The sequence below is a fragment of the Drosophila suzukii genome, chromosome 3, assembly GCF_043229965.1.
Source record: "Drosophila suzukii chromosome 3, CBGP_Dsuzu_IsoJpt1.0, whole genome shotgun sequence".
Classification (NCBI taxonomy): Eukaryota; Metazoa; Arthropoda; class Insecta; order Diptera; family Drosophilidae; genus Drosophila; species Drosophila suzukii.
In genome coordinates this window covers 2,999,517-3,017,652 of record NC_092082.1, presented here as the reverse complement: position 1 = coordinate 3,017,652, position 18,136 = coordinate 2,999,517, and the positions used below count along the sequence as shown (strand labels likewise).

The 18,136-nt window shown below is 39.1% G+C and overlaps 1 protein-coding gene across 2 annotated transcripts in view; it reads left to right on the top strand.

The window, feature by feature from the left end:
• Positions 1–18,136, top strand: part of Pxn (Peroxidasin) — a 34,765-nt gene that overhangs the window by 1,713 nt on the left and 14,916 nt on the right. The gene's annotated exons all lie outside the window — the stretch shown is intronic.

Here is an 18,136-nt window from a genome sequence, read left to right as displayed (position 1 = left end):
GGTTGCCAGTTCTCTTTCCCTGAGTGTACATAAATCAACGCGGGAGTTTGCTTGCAAATCCATAAATTAGTTTTTAATGTTTTCTGTGCACGCTGCGAAAAGTTGACAGCGTTAATTTGATGCCCCCTTTCGCCCGCTTGCCCACTTTCTCCAGCGGAGTCCACCTCCTCCTCCTCCGGAATCCTCCTCCTACTCCATGAATCTTCCGCCGAGCTACGCTATGTTGACTCAATTAAACGGATGTCTAACCGGCAAAAGCTGACTGGGATTTGTATATTTATCACGCTGCCTGACGCGTATTTGCATGCATGTGCAATATTTCTGACGTTGCATTTATTTTCGAAAATGTCAGCAGTTTTCGTATGAATTTTCGGGGGACCACCACTGCATCCGCATCCACATCCACATCGCATATAACTTGGCCAAATGTTTGTGGAGCATATGCATATTTATGTAGGCCGTGGCATGTCCCAAAACCCCGAGAAACATCCTCGCAACCTCGCATCCTGGTGAATTGCACCAGCTGCCGCAGCCGGCGGCAAGTTATCAGACAGAAAAACAGTCTCCTCCATTGGAGGACAACAAGAAATCCGGACAGACAGAGCAAGATTTTCGTGGTATTTACGGAGAATTCAATTTCCACGGGGGTTTGAGCCGCGTTTGATGGTCGTATCTGGGAAATGCCGATTCGCGGCGAGGAAAAAGCAAAGGATTTCCACACACACGCCGCCTGTCAGGTGCAAAATGCATCCTTGTCGGGGGAATAGGTGAAGCCACTCACTTCACGTGTCAACGAATTTGCGAATTTTGGAAGCCTTATATAAATCGATTTTATGCGGCTTTTAAAAGTCCAAAGAGCACTCAAACGGGGAATATTATCCACAGATTGTTGTCATAAGTTGGTGAAGTACTATCAAGCTTAATTTGATACATAAACAAATAGATTTGTGAGGGGAAAAAAGTTTATAATTGTTTTTATACAATACATATAATACCTTTGTTGGTACCAAAGTGAATTAATTGGAGGTACTTATTGTTGTAAAAAATAGATTTTTTATTTCTGATTTAAAGTGAATTTAATAAACCGAAAGAGCATTTCCTCTACCACCTGCTGCCATTTTTAAATTTCCTGATGGGTGCATAAAAGCCGCACTTGTCGGGAAAATAGGTGAAACCAATTACTGCAAGTGTCAACGATTTTAGAGTCCCCAAATAAATCGATAAGTTAATTAATTTTAGCTATCTGAAGTTGAGCTAGTTAAATATTCACTATAAAAAGTGTTTGCTCTTATATTTTTGTTCAATTAACTGCAAAAAAGGCAATCAATTATTAATGGAAACATGAAGTACGTTAAGTACTCTTTGCAAAATTATAAAAATATTGTAGGAGTGTATAGAACCTATGTTATAATAACTTCTAAAGCTTATAATTTATTGAACAATTGTAGCCTGAATTTATAGGGGTAAGGGATTAGATTTTATTACGTTCAATAAGCGCAAAACGCATATTTTTTATGATTAATTGCTAAACAAACATTCGCAGATGCCCAAATATTTCAAATGCTTCACATATTTTATTTAGTTTGTTGGCTATTGACACAACAATATCCATAAATTTATATTTTATTGTATTACGTGTTTAAACACTGTTGACAGGTGCCAAATGGTTAGCTAACACTGGTGGCTGTAAAAATCTAGAAATTCTAAAATGAAAATAATACATTGTATGCATTTGCCGCAGAATTATTAATTGAGCTAACCTACGTATCGGCACAAAGCGAAACTATGTGCAAACGACAATGCCTTTGTAGTTAAATATTCTATTGTATAATGTGTGATTTGCATATCATCCATTCCCCCTAGAAAGAATCTACATCCATTTGCAATCTCACTCGGAGGATCACATCCTTTTCCATTTGTTTGGCTCGCCACACAACAATTTCTCAACTGGGGAGAAAAGTCTGGAGAAATTGGAGAATGGGGTACTTGGCAGTATTTAAATTAATCTTCATTTTAAATAAGGTGATGGCTGCATAATTTATCATGCCTCGAGAGCAACAGCATTCGCCTCTCCACACAACAATAGAAAAAAATCTGAAAACACTGAATAACAGAGCAACTTTGCGATTCGCTTTTCATTTATTACGCAGCCGACCCGTTGCACACTTTTAATTAATTTGTTTCATTTATTACTGCATGTGTCTAAAAGTTGCTCTTGCTTTTTTCCCCTCCATAAGCACATGTTTGTGCATTTTGCTCTTGTTTTCTGTCGACTCAGATTCCTGCTTTCTTTCCATAATTCTCGAAATGTTTCTCGGCAGTCGTCGAAAAATATGAGAACACATTTTCCCAGCCAGAGACACTGCCATTTTATGGCACACACATGCCAGAATTTGGTCTTCATGAAAATATTCTTTATTTAATTTTCTTAATGGGGAACATTTTGTTTACATTTTCTGTCCGGAGGTCAGGAGATAAATGTCGGGCAAACACAAAAGCGACGATGTGCAAAATAGTTTATCCAAAAAAATAAAGAGCTGCGAAAGTCAAAGAATTATTTTTTCTTGTTTATTATTTCTTGACTACTTAAATGGGTTTTGACCTTCTCACTAAAAGGAACATAATCTTGAAGGGATTTTCAACGGAGGGCTAATATACATAGGTGTAATTTCGTGTACCGAAAAAAACAATATTAGGTGAATAAAAATGCATGGAAAAAAAAGTTTAGATATTTATAAAAGATAGTTTTAAGAAATCAATATTAAATATTCAAAATTCATTCTCCTAGTAATGTGCATTACCCAAAATATCTTAAATTGTGGTTCATTTTCTTAACGATCTTCGAGAGACCCTCATTTCAAAGACTTCCTGTCAAACCGTGTAAAACCTTTTCAGTAAATTCTTTTCTATTTTGCACACTTCAGCTTCAGCTGCCATTCCGCTTCAATTTAATGTTGCTGCAGCTCAAACCTTCTCAAGGCCTAAGCCACATTTCACTTCTTTCAGACTGTCCATCCATCAGGCATAAAGTCGCTGCCTTCGCAGCCATTGAAAGTTCTCGCCGGGATGGGGTCATAAAAAAGTACTAGAACTGCAACACCCACCCACCACTCGAACATTCCTTTTATATCCTTGACTTGCCTCGAACAAAGAAGGCCCAAACATTTTTTGGCCCGTCCCGTGTGTATTTAAACTGGCAACTAAATGGAAGTCGAAACTGTGTAACATACGGCGGCCGTTCGCCTGCATCATTCATCTTGCCACGCCCCCACCGCCCAACGCCTCCAACCGCCCACTCACATGGCAGCTGTTAAAGGGGGCGTTTTTTAGGGGGCATTACTAACAGATCCCATCCTCCTCACCATTCTCCCTGCGAGCTAAATAAATGCACTTGATTTCATTTCATGATGATGCATTTTTAGCTGACCTCCCATAAAGCACACATCTCTTCTTCTTCCTTCATGGAGGCAGTTGCTTTGTCATTATTCCCGGGATTGAGGAGCTCTCTCAGTGGATTTACCCACTTCCGTTCCAGCCCCAAAGTCCTCCATAACCCTTAAGTACTGAGAAAAAATTGCTTTTCAATAGGAAACAAATGGTGGAGGATAAAGTGTAAGACATATATGGTTAGGAACGGTTTTCAAAATGAATTTTGTAAAGAGTATAATTTTGGTTTAGAAAAGTTTTCTCTCAATAAATACTATACAATCTGGTTTGTTCCTTATATTTGTATTTCTAAAACAAAAAGTATAGTCCATTATAGTAATGGGTCTGATTGTATTATACTTTCAACATTATAATATTTGAGCACTTGTATAAAAATTATTACTGATAGGTTCTCAAAGTTAAAGAAGTCTTGAAAATATCGGAGTTAATATATTTTCCTAGAAACTTATTTTAGAGAAGAACGAACGCTATACACGACGGCCTCGACTTTTAGATACTGATACTGAGCTAAAGGGAGTGCAAGGGAGATGGAGATATGCATGCAGCAAATGGGCTGTTTTCGCGATTGCACACTTTATTAGCTTATAACTTTTTAATACAGACCGGAAAGAATATATATTTCAAGAATATATAAAAATTTGTTCTATACGTATTTTATAACATATTTTGTTCTAATTTCCCTAACACTTTTTCGCTCACTACATCTTGGTGAAAAGATGAGCACATAAAACGCAGATGTAGCCAAGGCATATGAACTAAATCTGTTCTCCGGCAGCAACTCCGCCACACATGGCATCTAATAACTCGGGCATTATGCACATATGAAATATATCTCATATCGCCGGACCGACTTGCCACGCCCCCTCACCCCCCTACCCAGCCCACAATGCGGTGTGTCAAAACAAAAGTCGCCGCACGTTGCATGCATGGCATATTAAAAAGTTTGATTAGCGTCCAGTTCGCTGACTCTGCCACGCCCACCGCCGCCCACTCGAACAATAAACCATACCGCATGGCATATATATAGTTGCATATATGAACATGAGCATGAATATATATGTATGGACAATATTTGCCTCGGCTTATTTCCTTTTTTTTTGGGAATCAACTATTTGCGAAAACTATTTTGCTAGCAAAAATGTTTCAACTCCCCTGTTGGTCCAGCTTTTATTTCATTTCGACCCCTTCTATGGCTTCCCCGCTTTATAGAGGTCCCCGATTTGGCCGCCATACTTTTCTGAATTTCTCATCTCGTCGGGTGCATTTATGCGTGAGAAATGCCTTGTATTTTGTAGCCGGTCGTCGTCTCCATATCCTTGTTCCTGTTCCTGTTCCATTTCCAGTTCCCCCTGCCATGTTGTTATTAAATATGCATAAATTTCCTTTTTGCACAGGACTCTTGCATTTACATTTGCTGTTTATTTGTCGGTGGAAATATTGAAATTGTTACCAATGGATAGCAGATTCCAGCCCAGAGAACTTGTTTCCGGTGGGGCAGGCAGGATGATGAAGGCGGATGAAGTCGGATCTCCGGGCTCAGGTGTGGATGAATTGTTAGGCAGGGCAGAGGTTGGTACACACAGAACAATTTTACGGGTAAAATTGAACAATACGAATAGTTATGTACTGTAAACAAATCTAAAAACTGTTAAAAATGGTTACTATTTTCTAGTAAAAGTACCATCAAATGGCTAGATGTGTGTACTTTGATGCTGGCAGAGTAACTATATGGCTGGTCAAATTGGCATTTCGATGGGTTTTACCAAAAAGTTTTTTTGTGTGTAGGTCGAGGGTTATACATATATCTATCTGGAAAATACATGCTTGTTGGGTGTGGATAATTATAACAGCCGGCAAGTTGTCGGTTGTAGTTTCTGCTGTCTGAATTCTGTCTGATTTGTGATTTGTGAGTATTTCATTTGGTTGGTGTTGAGCTATGGTGAGTTTATGAAGCTCGTCAAATGCAAAATAACTTGCTAATGAGATTAATTATTTATAACATATATTATAACACCATTCAAGAGTTTCAGAAATGATACTGCCAACTAATGATGTGTGTTCCTTTGATAAACTTTTAAAATGTTAAATTTTCATTTATCCCCAGTTAGATAAATCAAATTTATTAAAAGCATTTAATCTATTTTGACTATAATATTTATGTATACAATTTTTCTTTTGCTAAATATGTTTCTGTATTTATGGAAAGCTTAATTCAATGATTTGCGACTTTTTAATTTGGCTAATGACATTTATGGCTTTATGGGGCTTATAATTAAATAATGTCATAGACAAGCAAAAAATGTTAGTTTACATGGGTAAAATAGAAAACAAAACAAATTTAAGCCAAAAATATTTACATAATTTTCTAGGTGACTAAAGACAGTAATCCACTTAGAATTAGTTAGTAAAACCATTTTAATTGATTTTAGTTTAATAATTATTTCTGTAGTGTGTTAAGTTAATTACCATCATTAGGCACTCTTCGTTGAATTCAATTTCCTAAAGTGGTACTTGCAATTTAAAAAACTCATCCTCCTAAGATCGCGGGGCCATCAATCAAAGCCGTCTGCGTTTGTCTAGCGATAAATCCTCTAAATGCATTTCGAATTCAATTACCAATCAATCAAAGAGCATTCAAACGTCGCCGTCTCGCTTTCACGCCATCCGTCTCTTTTTTACATCCAGAGACCCCGCCCACTTGTCAGGATTTTGCCCCTTTTGTGAAATATAATATTATTGTTGTTACGGTTTTTGCCCCACCAGTTCAGTCTGGTTTGACTTTTCAATTGTTGCCATATTTTTGCAGCCCGAAAAAACGAGAAAAACATGGAAATAAAATTAAATTGCGTATGTGAACAATGTGGGGGGATTTTCGCCGCCCAATCTGTAATATGATTTGTAATTATGCAAATGAAGCGGTAGACCAGGAACCCAATTGAATGGGAAGTTGCATTTTTGACTGATTAAAGCTGAACGTTTGGGAACATATACTATACGAGGCTATAGACGAACATCAAAGGGAAATCCCCGAAGGCAAAGTTTTTGCCAATCAAAGCGTATGCATTTTTAATTCACTGTCACAGGCAGACTGGGAAATCGAGCTGGGGAAAATGGGTAGAGTCGAGTCGAGATTCCAGATTCGAGTTTGGAGAAACCAGACTCGAGATTACAGATTCCGTCGAGGAATCTGTCTGCCAGTCAGGCTTCGCTTCACTTTGACATAGAAAAATCTTCTATTGATTTCCCGAAACCCCCTCAATTTGCATTTAAAGTTGCATGTTTTTTCTCTCCCTCTTTAATACTACAAAGTGCCACTTGGTTCATTTGCCAGCAGTCCTCGTTCTAGAGAATCCTGCGGAACCATTGCCACGCCCACCAGCTTTGTCATTTCGCATGCTCGTTAGTGCGGAGCAAAGAATGCAAAGTAGCAAGATAGCAAAAGCTGTGTGCAAAATGCAGCAGCAGTAGAAGCGGCAACATCATCGCTGCACAAACACATGCCACAATTTATAAGCAAAGTTATTTTGCCACCGAGGAGAAAGGCGGGCCAAGGGGGCGGGGCTGTGGCAAGCAGCAACATGTCAAAGTGGAGCAATCGGCATGTGCAACGGACACAGAACAGGACACTGAACACGGAAAACAGCCATGCACTGCGAGAAAAAAGAAAATTAATATTAAAATTTAATTTCTTAATATTGGGTTAGAGTTCTATAGAATAAGATGTATACTAACAGCATGAATCAAAACTTTCAATATTTTTATCACACATTTTTGAAGAGTATAAAGGTTCTAGTCATCAAATATTAAGAGACTTTTCTATAATTTTTAAAAATTCAGAAACCAAACTTGTGGTTTAACAACTTTCGACTTTCAAAGGGTTTTGTTCAAGATTCAAAAATATTCGATATAAAATGTTACTAAATATTTTGAAACATTTTATGCCTAAGAATAAAAATAGGTTTAAGGATAAATAGGATTTTTTAAAATTGATCACTATTAGGCAATGGCATCACAATTTCAGGTTTTCAAAAGGGTGTTTTAGATATTAACAATTATTTGATATAAAATGTTTTGTTATATTTTACTACATTCAAAGAATATATCCAATATTAGTAATATGGAGGTTTCTAACCCCGAATTGGGATAGAAGTATATAGATTTTTCCCGCAGTGCAGGGCCTGGCAACTGGCGGTCAAGCATAAGAAACAAGCAGCATCAGCAGCAGTAGAATCGCAGTAGAAGAGGAGCAGCAGCCCATAAGTATGCTATGGCAACAGAGCGAAGCCCAAAAGCGAAGGAATAAGAGCGCAAATAAAAAAGAAGGAATACAACTGGTAGATGTGGCATGCCCCCCTCTTTCGCCACACCACCTGACCAGGTGAGATGCCACCATCATGTGGCCCGGACTACAGTCAACAGCAGGCGTTGGCCAGGCCAAGGAAAAAACAAGAAAGCCAGGCCAATTTTGTTTGCCGAAATGGGAAATGCTCTTTTAAATAAATTAAATCGAGCTGCGTCTTGGTTATATTTCCGTATAAAGTATGCGATATTATCTATAGTTCGTATACCTTTAAAAATTAAAATAAAAGAAATGGGGTCCTTACAATTTAAAATTATAACAGATTCGAATAATTTTATATTTATGTTATTATGTTTTAAAAAATGCCCAATTTTTCAATGGGCCAACTCTGTTTATTTGAATTACTATTGTTTGTGGGCTAAATTTCTTTTATTTATTATTTTGTTCAAGAATTTATTTATTTAATATATGCTTTTTTGCCAAAATACACTACCCCCTTGAAGGGTATTCGAAGGTAGCCAAGGAAAAGGAGCTCCGCTCACTGCTCAACCAGGCGGCAAACCAAGTGGGACGGGGGTCGGAGTCCAAGTTTAAGTCCGAGCCAAGTGGCGGACCACGTAACCATCAGATAGCAGATAGCAGCTAGCCAGAGTACGGAATACGGAACTTGGCCCAGACAGATGCATAATAATGTTAATGTAAGCGCTTGCGACTTTGGTCGGTGGGAAGTGAACAGCATGGCGTATGCGTAATATGCTGGGAAATTTGAAGCTTTTCTCGGTTGTGTGTGAGGTGAAAGCCAAATCATGAAATGAACAATAAGTGTACGAAGTGCATTGATGATAAGCTGGCTCATTTTAAATGTATTCTATTTAAGTTTGGAAAGTGCTTTTCATTTATTTTTAAAAATTAATAAGATTCTTGGATGCAAAAAGGTTGCTAAGATGGGCTTCTGTAATAACATTTGATTGAATATTATTTTAGTAGCTTCCTGTAGTTGTTATTTATTAATTTTCTGCTACCGTAGCGAAAGCTTTCATCCACCTCACTTCAAAAATGTTTATCTCGCATATCCCAGCGATGGCTGAAATAGAAAACTGCATCAAAAGGGCTTTCGGTAATATTCGCCTTTTATACGCATATTAAACCGTTTCCACTTGAATGGCGAACTGATTTCATTGCATTTTTATAACGCACATATATTGTATGGTATGAGTGTGTGGGCTGAGTTTTCCTTCTCAAATAAAAGCGACGAGCTGCTCATGCACCCAGCTCCATGCTCGACATATAAATCTGCTGTATAATTGAATTTCACACGTTGCAAAGAAAAAAATAATACCAAAATGGTGCACAAAATACGAAAAATAAGAAAAAAAAACATAACCAGCGGCAGCGAAAGTTTAAATAAAATTTATTTCAACAAAAATACACACGCGTTGGGCAAAATGTGTGTGTGCAGGGATGGCTGCTGCCTGAAAATGTGTGAATTATATATTGAAGGGCGAAATGGTGAAGGGTGAAGGGATGGGGATGATGGTGAGGCTCCTCCAGGTGGCCACTTTTAACCATGAAGGTGTTTGCCTGGCCAAACTGGAAGCAGCTTAAGCATGCCAGAACGAGCAGCCAGGATGATGATGATGTGGGTGGGCTTTTGCGATGGAAAGGAGTCCGCAGGACGAGGACGAGAACGAGGACTGCCGGCAATTGCATGTGTGGAGAGTGCACTTGTGAGACATTTACACCTGTAGAAATGTCGATGGGAAGGAAGGTGGTTTTGGAAACTGAGGGACAGGATCGGGAGCCATAGGAAGAGCATTCTAAGCTGAGGATGAGCTGTAGCTAAAGGATTATTTGAGGCACAACACATTAGAAAACCAAAAAAAGTTCAAGGTGCTCCTCACTTTTAATGAAACTTAGGATCTCAGAATTATATAGTATTTATATACATAATTTTAAGTAAATTAATAACATTTTAAAAGTCAGAAAAGGAAATTTGGGGCTTCTACCAAACATGGTGTCTAAAAGTATGCTATAAAAATATAGCACATTATAAAATTTTTCAAAGCATACTTTTAGACGTCCTAATAAGTGATTTAAATAATCAAATGGGAAAACTAGCTGATTAGATTAAATAATTCATGATAAGGAAACAAGATTTTTATTAGGGTCTTAATCTTCTTTAAACATTTTTAAAATACCAATTTGCTTACCCTTTTCTACCAAATTAAACAAAATTAAAACACTCTTATTATGATAAGTAGCTCTGGTAAAAGACTGCAAAGTGATGGCCAATCTTAGTGATAGGTTTTTTTTGGGTTTGGGTAAAACTTGAGAACAGGAGAGTCAAAAAAACAGAGGAGTGAGACAGCAATTTGAAGGCTGAAGAAATTTGTAGCCCTGGCATTTCTCTCAGCTTTTTCTTTCTTTCTATGCTCCAAGCGTTTTTCTACCCCTTTTCTTTTCTTTTTGATTTTGCTATGCTGTCAGGAGTTTTTCTTTCGGTGGCAGCCCAAAAGTATGCAATGCAAGTTTAGATGCCTCTTGTTCTTCCCGAGTCCTTTCTGCTTAAGAGTGTGTGCGAGTGTGTGTGGAACGGAAGTGAATTTTCTGCACGTGGCTTAACTTTTGCTGCCTGCTCTGGCGTGTCATGCAGTCAGCAATCTTTATCCAACCCAAACCCGAACCCAGGACCCAACTTGAGTGGGCGCCTTTCATTCTTTTCTTGCGGATTTTTGCTCAAGCATTGCATTTAACGCAGGAACCGGAAGGAAGGAAATGCCATGTCGACGCTAAAACTGGGTTAGCTTACATAACGACAACATTAACGACATCGTTTTCCTTCCTGTGGGAGGGGGTGGCGGTTGATATGGGTGGCAGATCCGCAGGATGGCGTTGGCTTCTCGCTTCGCCGCTTATTGGACATAATTACTGAATATAACAATTCTGTGGTGGCCCCCAAAACGGGGAGGATGTTGCAAGGGACACTGGAAAAATGGTGTGGAAGAAACTTAGAGAAGCAATTTTTAATATTACATTTTCTAAATTAATAAAATATTTTTAATATTTTCCTGGATCCCTTCATTTGGGTGAAGTTTTCTATTATTAGAAAGAGTTTGAATATTATTTAAAAATCTCCATCATTATTATTATACATTTTTAAAGTAGGCTTCTCTGACAAAAATGATTTCCTTAAAAAAATTTAAAATATTGAGGATTAATACTCGTGTTTTATTTTTAAAATTTTATATAGAAAATTATTGAGGCTGTTTTGGTTTATAAGATACACATGTTTTCCAAGAAAGGTGCCAAAAAGTATGCAACAATATATTTTGAATCAGTAAATTTTAAAAGGCCACTTTTATTTTCAACTGCAAACTTTTCGACACCCTCATAGAACATTTTGTAATTTCTGGGATATTTTTGAGCAGCATTATTTTTGTTCAGTGCATAGCTTTTCGCCTTAGCTACTTGTGCGTAGCAGCGTCAGATAAGTGCAACAAAAGCCACGGCGGCGGATGCAGCTTCTCGGTGAAGCCGAATCGGTGGGAAGCCAGGCCACATATCAATTCCGTGTGAGCGGACAAACTGGTCTTGCTGCAGTCCTAGTTCCGGAATGTCCTGGCCGTGTCCTGGTCAGTGGACGGGGCGGATCCTTTATCGTTTACACTTGGCCAAAGGCGAATCACCCGCACCCCGAACACACAGTTCACTAGTCGCACTGGTTTTTTTGTCCGCCTGCCAAATCCTTAAAGTTGTGCAGCTTTAGCCCAAGGATTTGTCGTAGCAAAAGTTTCGTTCTTTGTCAGTTCGGGGAAACAATGTTAATTGCTTTGCAGTTTACTTTTCGGATGCCGGCTGACTGACTCAACTGTTGTACTTTCCGGTACAGGTGAAATCCGCTAAGCTATAAAATTCGTCTCCAAAGTGGTGGAATTTCTTTGTTTCATGGCTTTTGTAAACTTTTAGACATTTTTATTGGTTAACAAAAAAGTGTTTGTTGCGAAATATATGTGTAGTGACAAAGTATATTGGAAAAAATTCCAAACTATAAATAAAGGAATGGAAATATTGAATTAAATAAACAAACAGTTAAAATGAAAACATTTTAAAAATCATATAAGCTCGAAAGAAAAAAAAATTATTACAATAAATATTGGTTTATGTTTTAACCAAAGGTAACAAACTTCATTTGTAACCTTTTTTAAATGGTAATTTCCTCAAGGAAGACATTGTCACTTTGAGGACGTTAATTACTTATGCAACCCACTTTACGGAAGCCATTAGACTCTCCGTTGCAGGTAAAATTCATTAAGCTCTGATCTACAGTTCTAAACTCTTTGGGCCGAAATCTTTTGTTGTTCCATCTGGGCTAAACAAAGCGTTTTATGCATGCACACTCCGAGCCAATTACGCAAAGTGCTCTAAGTATCTCAAACAGTCCTAACTGGACACAATTACATTAACAGTTTAGCACACACATAGCAGGGAGATATCGTTGGATTTTGGGGGGATTTTCCGGGGGATAAAGGGTTATAGAGATATAGAGCCATCGTAGGAAGTGAACGAAATTGGGGGTAAGCAAACAGAACGAAAATTAAATCACAGCTCTGGAATGGCTCGAAAATAAGCTCGAGTGCAAAAGGAGTTGAGGAAATGAAGCTACGACCACTGCAGGCAGAACGGTAACTAACTTTAACCCCTGAACCCGTAATGCCCATCTCCATTAACCCACACACACACACATACTGTCAGGTTGACAAAGTGACTGGCTGACTGACAGCTGAACTTTTACGCACACAGATAAACAATGTCAAGGGTTAACAGCAATGGGGGAAGGCTGTTGGGGGGTGTCCTTTGTTTAATAATAATAAAATGTCACTGGGCAAAAATAAACGGCCGAGAAGCCGAGCGGCTGAAGGATTACATTACCAAGTGGTTCCCACAAAAAAAAGAAAACACACACCCACACACACAGTGAGGCTGAGCAATTGTCATGAGTCCTTTGGACTATCGTCAGTGGCAAATCACCTGGGCAACCCAGCAGCAAGCAGGATACTTGGAAACCCGGATACTTGGCTGTGCGAATGTGAGTCCTGGCGTGCAAGGATGCGCCTGCCACTGCAGGCACTTTTATTCCTACGGTTGTTATTGCTGGCCATGTTGCTGCTGCTATTTCTGCTGTTGCTTGCGTGTTTGTAAGCCATGTTATTACAATAATGTGCAATCTGAGCCTGTGATGAAGCACTGGAAAAAACCTTGTGAATAAAGGAGTGTAGAAAAATATTTTACACTTTTACACATGTCTGGAACTTAAAAATCCGTTGATAAATATCTTTAAAAGTATGCTACAATGTTCTATTAGGGTACTATAGTATTAATCTTTCATTATTATTTCATTTCAAGTAACCACCAAAAGATCATTAAAACCCAAAAGTATGTTATAATATTATTCATTCTGCTATTGCCATTTGAAAAGTTTTGATACTTCTAGAAAGCCTGTACGTCTTTGGTTTCGATACATTTGGAATGTATGATACAAAACATAAGAGGGTCCCAGAAATCACAGTTTTAAAACCACTTTGGAAGGTGCACAAAAGTATGCAACAATGTATGAAAACTCTAGAAAAGTGGTCTACTCATACTTCCACGCATACTTTTTAACACCTCTATAAACCATTTAAAAACCCTATCAATTTTTGTTTGTCAGGGGAGATTGCCAAGGAGATTTCTCTCTCTGTTTGGGAATGCGGTCTCTGTGGTGGCGTGGGTGCGGATGTGAGTGTGCGGCAGGCCAAAGTTAAATCATGTTTTTATTGTCACATTTGCCATAAAGGCAGCCAGGGGACCGTCAGACCGTAAAAGGATTTATACTGGCGCAGGAGCAGGAGGCGTCATAAGATGCTGCCTAAGCTGCAGGCACACGTGAGGTGTGGGGTGGGGTGTTCAGGTGGCTCGGCATGTGGGTAAGCCAGACAAATCATAATCAGAGCACAAGGCAACAAGCTCAACAAAGCCGGAATCACCTTAACAACCAGGTGGGAGGATGGTATCGTATAGGGGGGTGTTGGTTAAGGGGGTTCAGCTGATGCCACTGATAAGGCAGCGGATAGGTGGCCTTTTCCCCCTTTTACCCACCTTTATGGCCTTGTTTATGTTGCATACTTTATGGCGCAAAAGGGAGGAAGGGAAAAGCCGTGTGTGTGAAACGCGGAAAAAGCGAAGCGTAAGCGTTAACTCTAATGAAAATGCAATGAACTGGAAAATATACTGACTCTATGATAAAAACTAACTGACGCTGAAAGCTAGCAGAAACCAATTCCAGGGAGAAAATTAAACCTTTAATGCATTTATAGTCAGTCTCAAAGGGAGATAAAACGTTTTAGAATCAGCAATCAACTTTTGAAGCAAGGAATATTGAACCTAGGTAAGAGGGGATTTGTTTAAAAGTTGATAGTATATTTGTGGCATTTTACCAAATGAGAAATATATTTCTTTCATCGGGCTTATTTATTTTCTTAAATTTTTTCTAAACATAAACATCCGTCTTAATAATAACTTCAAAGTAGAGAAGGATTATATCCAAGCAATTATGTTTGTTTGTTTGCAATTTTATTTCTTTATGGATCACACAAGGATTAATTTTACTTTCTGTACAAGATTAAAATCAAAAACTGAAATCATGACTTCTCACTCAGTAAAATTGTCGAATTTCAGTTAGCTGAAATCCCACCTTAATAAGGCATTCCGATTCCCTTAAAAACCGCACTCGAGGCGAAATAATCAAACAGAAATCTCAAAGCGGACACCACAAACATGCACTGCCGAATTTTCCTCAAATACAACACACACCCCCCTCGGGAAATCCCCACTAATTTACTTGCTGCGGTTTTTCCTTCACTAATTGTGACAACTAATTGAAATCAAATTAGTGAAGCCACTAAACAGCTTAACGCTCGCTGAGCACGAACCAGATTTTCCACCTCGGCACGGGGAAATTTCAGGGGGAAATGGAAAATGTGTAGGGGGGGTGTCAATGGGTTAACCATAAACCCTACACAATGCTAATTGTTTTCATTCAATTTGCTGTCTGCACGCCGCTTTAAAATATCGCTCTTGGCTTCAGTTTTGGCTAACCATAAATTTTCGACATGGACATCAAAGCGTATACGCAATATAGTTTCATACGTGTGTGAGTGTGGCATGTCCTGTTTGCAAGAGTGTGGGTGTGCAGGCATGCGTGAATAGACAAACATGCCAGAGTTGAACATGCCTTTGTCAATAATATGCATTAATTAAGTGCAGACATGGATGCGAGAGGAATCAAACCAAGGATATCCGAGGCGCATCAATGGAGCCCCAAACTCGCGCGCCACAGGACATGCGAACACATGGACACACACACGAACACCACCATCACCGCACCTGCACATTGCAAATTTAATTGAAAATATCGAATAATGCGAAAATGCAAATGTCATTATCAAAATTCAGGCCGGCGGAAGTGTCACATGCGCTGAAAAGAAGTTTCAAGATTCAATTTCCGTTTCCGCACACACATGCACACACATGACGTGCATCACAGCAGGTGGGCTTTAAGGGGCGTGGTTGGGGGCGGGGCTTCTCTGAGGTCTCTGCGTCGGAGCATCCCAGTTATTTATGTCTCCGTTCGGTTCCCTATTTTTTTTAGCAGCTCCGTAAATAGTTGCGCAACTGACATGACGCCATTCTATGAGGCCATTGCAACGGCACCCCGCTGAATCCCCATTTATCCAGGGAGCAACTTTAACACGCACTTGTTCAGGAGTGGGTTCCGGCATATTGTCACTGAGAGAACAGGGTTCCCTTTAATTTCCCAATTAGATTTAAAGTATTTTAAGCTTTCAATAGAAATTTCTTTAAGTTGCATCGTTAAAATGTCACACATTATTATTTTACTAACAGAAAATGTTCCCTTTAAACATTAAAAAGAGCTTCTGATTTAATTTAAAACGATTAAAACTTTCTAATATCAAAAATTGTAAAAAAAGTTATATTATTTCTGCTGCTGCGAACATTTTTAAAGAGTTTTAAATGCTAGAAGCAAAAGAATTTTTTGATATACTTTTTAAGATGGTTATAAGCAGTCATTGATCTTTGAATTACATTTATATTTTATTCGTTATATTATATATTCATATTTTCTTTTTAGAAAACTAAAAGTACAAATCTTCTTTATTTATTTTTGTCTTCTTTAAAATTTAACCATAAATGGTTTTTCTTCTTATATTATATACCTGGAACCCCATTTTTTCCTGTGTGACCCATTTGCGTAGGCTCGATGAGGCATCGTACTGGGGATTCCAGAGTCCACTGTCCACCGTCCGAAGTCCGGAACCCGGACACGCACTCAGCGTGTGTGCACATTGAAGTGGACCATCGTTTGTCACACATGGTAGGTGTGGGAGTGGGTGGTGAGGAATGGGATGGGGAAGTGGATGTGGAGATGGCACAGTGGTGCCAAGTGGAGAGGTGTTGGCTATGCAGAAAGGGAATCGGTAAGTGGCTGGGAATTTTAAAGCACTCTCCGGCTGAGCAAATACGATAGCGGTGTCTGAGTCAAAGGGCAAAAGAAGCCCAGTTCCTTGTTGATTCAAATTAGACTGATCCATTTGCCGGCACCACTCGGCTTGACCCACTGTGGATCTGTATGTGGATGTGGTGGCTGTGGCTCTGGATGTGGCTGTATTCCTTGTTGACTGTTGGTGGCGGGGCTAATGGAGTTTGTAAGAAGTGGGCAAAAATGTGGATCAAGCAGCCGCATTCGCACAAAGACCCCTTTCCCTACCGTTCTCTCCTTTCTTGGGGAGAAATGCGAGCAACTTTGCAAATTGTTGCTGCCACCCGCATCCCAGCCTGCATCTTGCTGCCCCACTTCCTTGGACCCACGGCAACTGCAAGAGGTTGCCAACTTGGTGCACCAAGAAAAATATTTACGAGGAGTTGGGGAGCACTTAAAAAATATTTCACAATTATTTTTCATAATACAATGTTGAAAACCAAAATTTCTTAAAATCTACTGTAAATATATAATTTATGTTGTTCAAGCCCAAGAAATTCTGACAAAAAGGATAACATAGCTTAGGAAAATTTGGTTTTCCTAGGTAGTTCTAGATGGTTAAAATTAGGCAACCACTTTTCTTTAAGTGTACCTCTGGGAGCGGGGTTACCACATGGACACCAGTGGGTCGACTGGCCCCAGGACTTGGGTCTTTCATCAGGCCAGAGCCAGAGCCAGAGCCAGAGCACAAGAGATGGAGCCAAGACCGAAACCGAGACCAGGAGTGAGAAGTGCACCGGCGGTAGCTGCTTTGTTTATGTGGCTCCATTTGGGCGTATGCATGACCCACTCAACCGCCCATCTGAACCACCCACCACCATCCTGTGGTTGCTGCTATTGTTGGGCTGGGGCCTCAAGCTCTACGTGTGAGTGGTTTTAGTGTTGTTCTGGATTTTGGTACCCCTTAGACGTAGGAGAAAAAGGGATTTTAGGTATATCAGGGAAAGGAAAGAGAAAAGTCCTTCTTAGCTTGCAAAATATATTTATGATCAACTGATAAAACGTATCTATCTATATATTATTATAAAACTGTATTAATTAAGAATAAACGATTTAAAGTGATTTGCTAAAATTGATTCCGTTTATTTCTTACTTTTTTTTTTAATGTTAAAAATAGCTTGTAACTTTTAAAAGAGTTATTTTATAATACAGCACTTCAGTACAATGAAAATATTGTTGCATACTTTTAGACACCCCTAGAAGTGATTTTGAAACTCTATGTTTTCTGTAGGACATACATGATTATGTAGGATATAAACGCAATCGCCTTTGAGGTATGCAATACATATCCCAACGAATCAGTGATTAATGGGTATTAATTAGTCGCATCCCTTGACTAAAACTCTCTATTCTGTTCTGGATTTGTAAGTTGTTTTCGTTGTCGTAGGTTGTTTGTGTTGCCTTTTTTGTTGTCCTGTGTGCGAGGTTTTGCCTTTTTTCCTGTGTGCTGCATCCTCGTCTTTAGTTGCAATTTGAGCACAGACACAGAAACAGACACGATTGCACTTGGCCAACACACACACTCGCATGGAAACACTGTGAAACGCTGACACCAATTAGGGTTGCAGGTTGTTGCTGCTGTTGTTGCTGTTGCCGGCGTTAGTTGCTGTTGGTAGTTAGTTAGTTTGGCTGCACTTTGTGCGTTGCATGTTTACAGTGGCCACAAAACATAATTTCTGTTTAGACAACTTTAGCCACCCAGCTCCAATTGCAGTGGCTTCTGGCCAAAAGCGTTGCCAAAAGGGATAAGGTAGGGGTTCAGTACAGAGAAAAAGAAAAATAACAGGGTCATA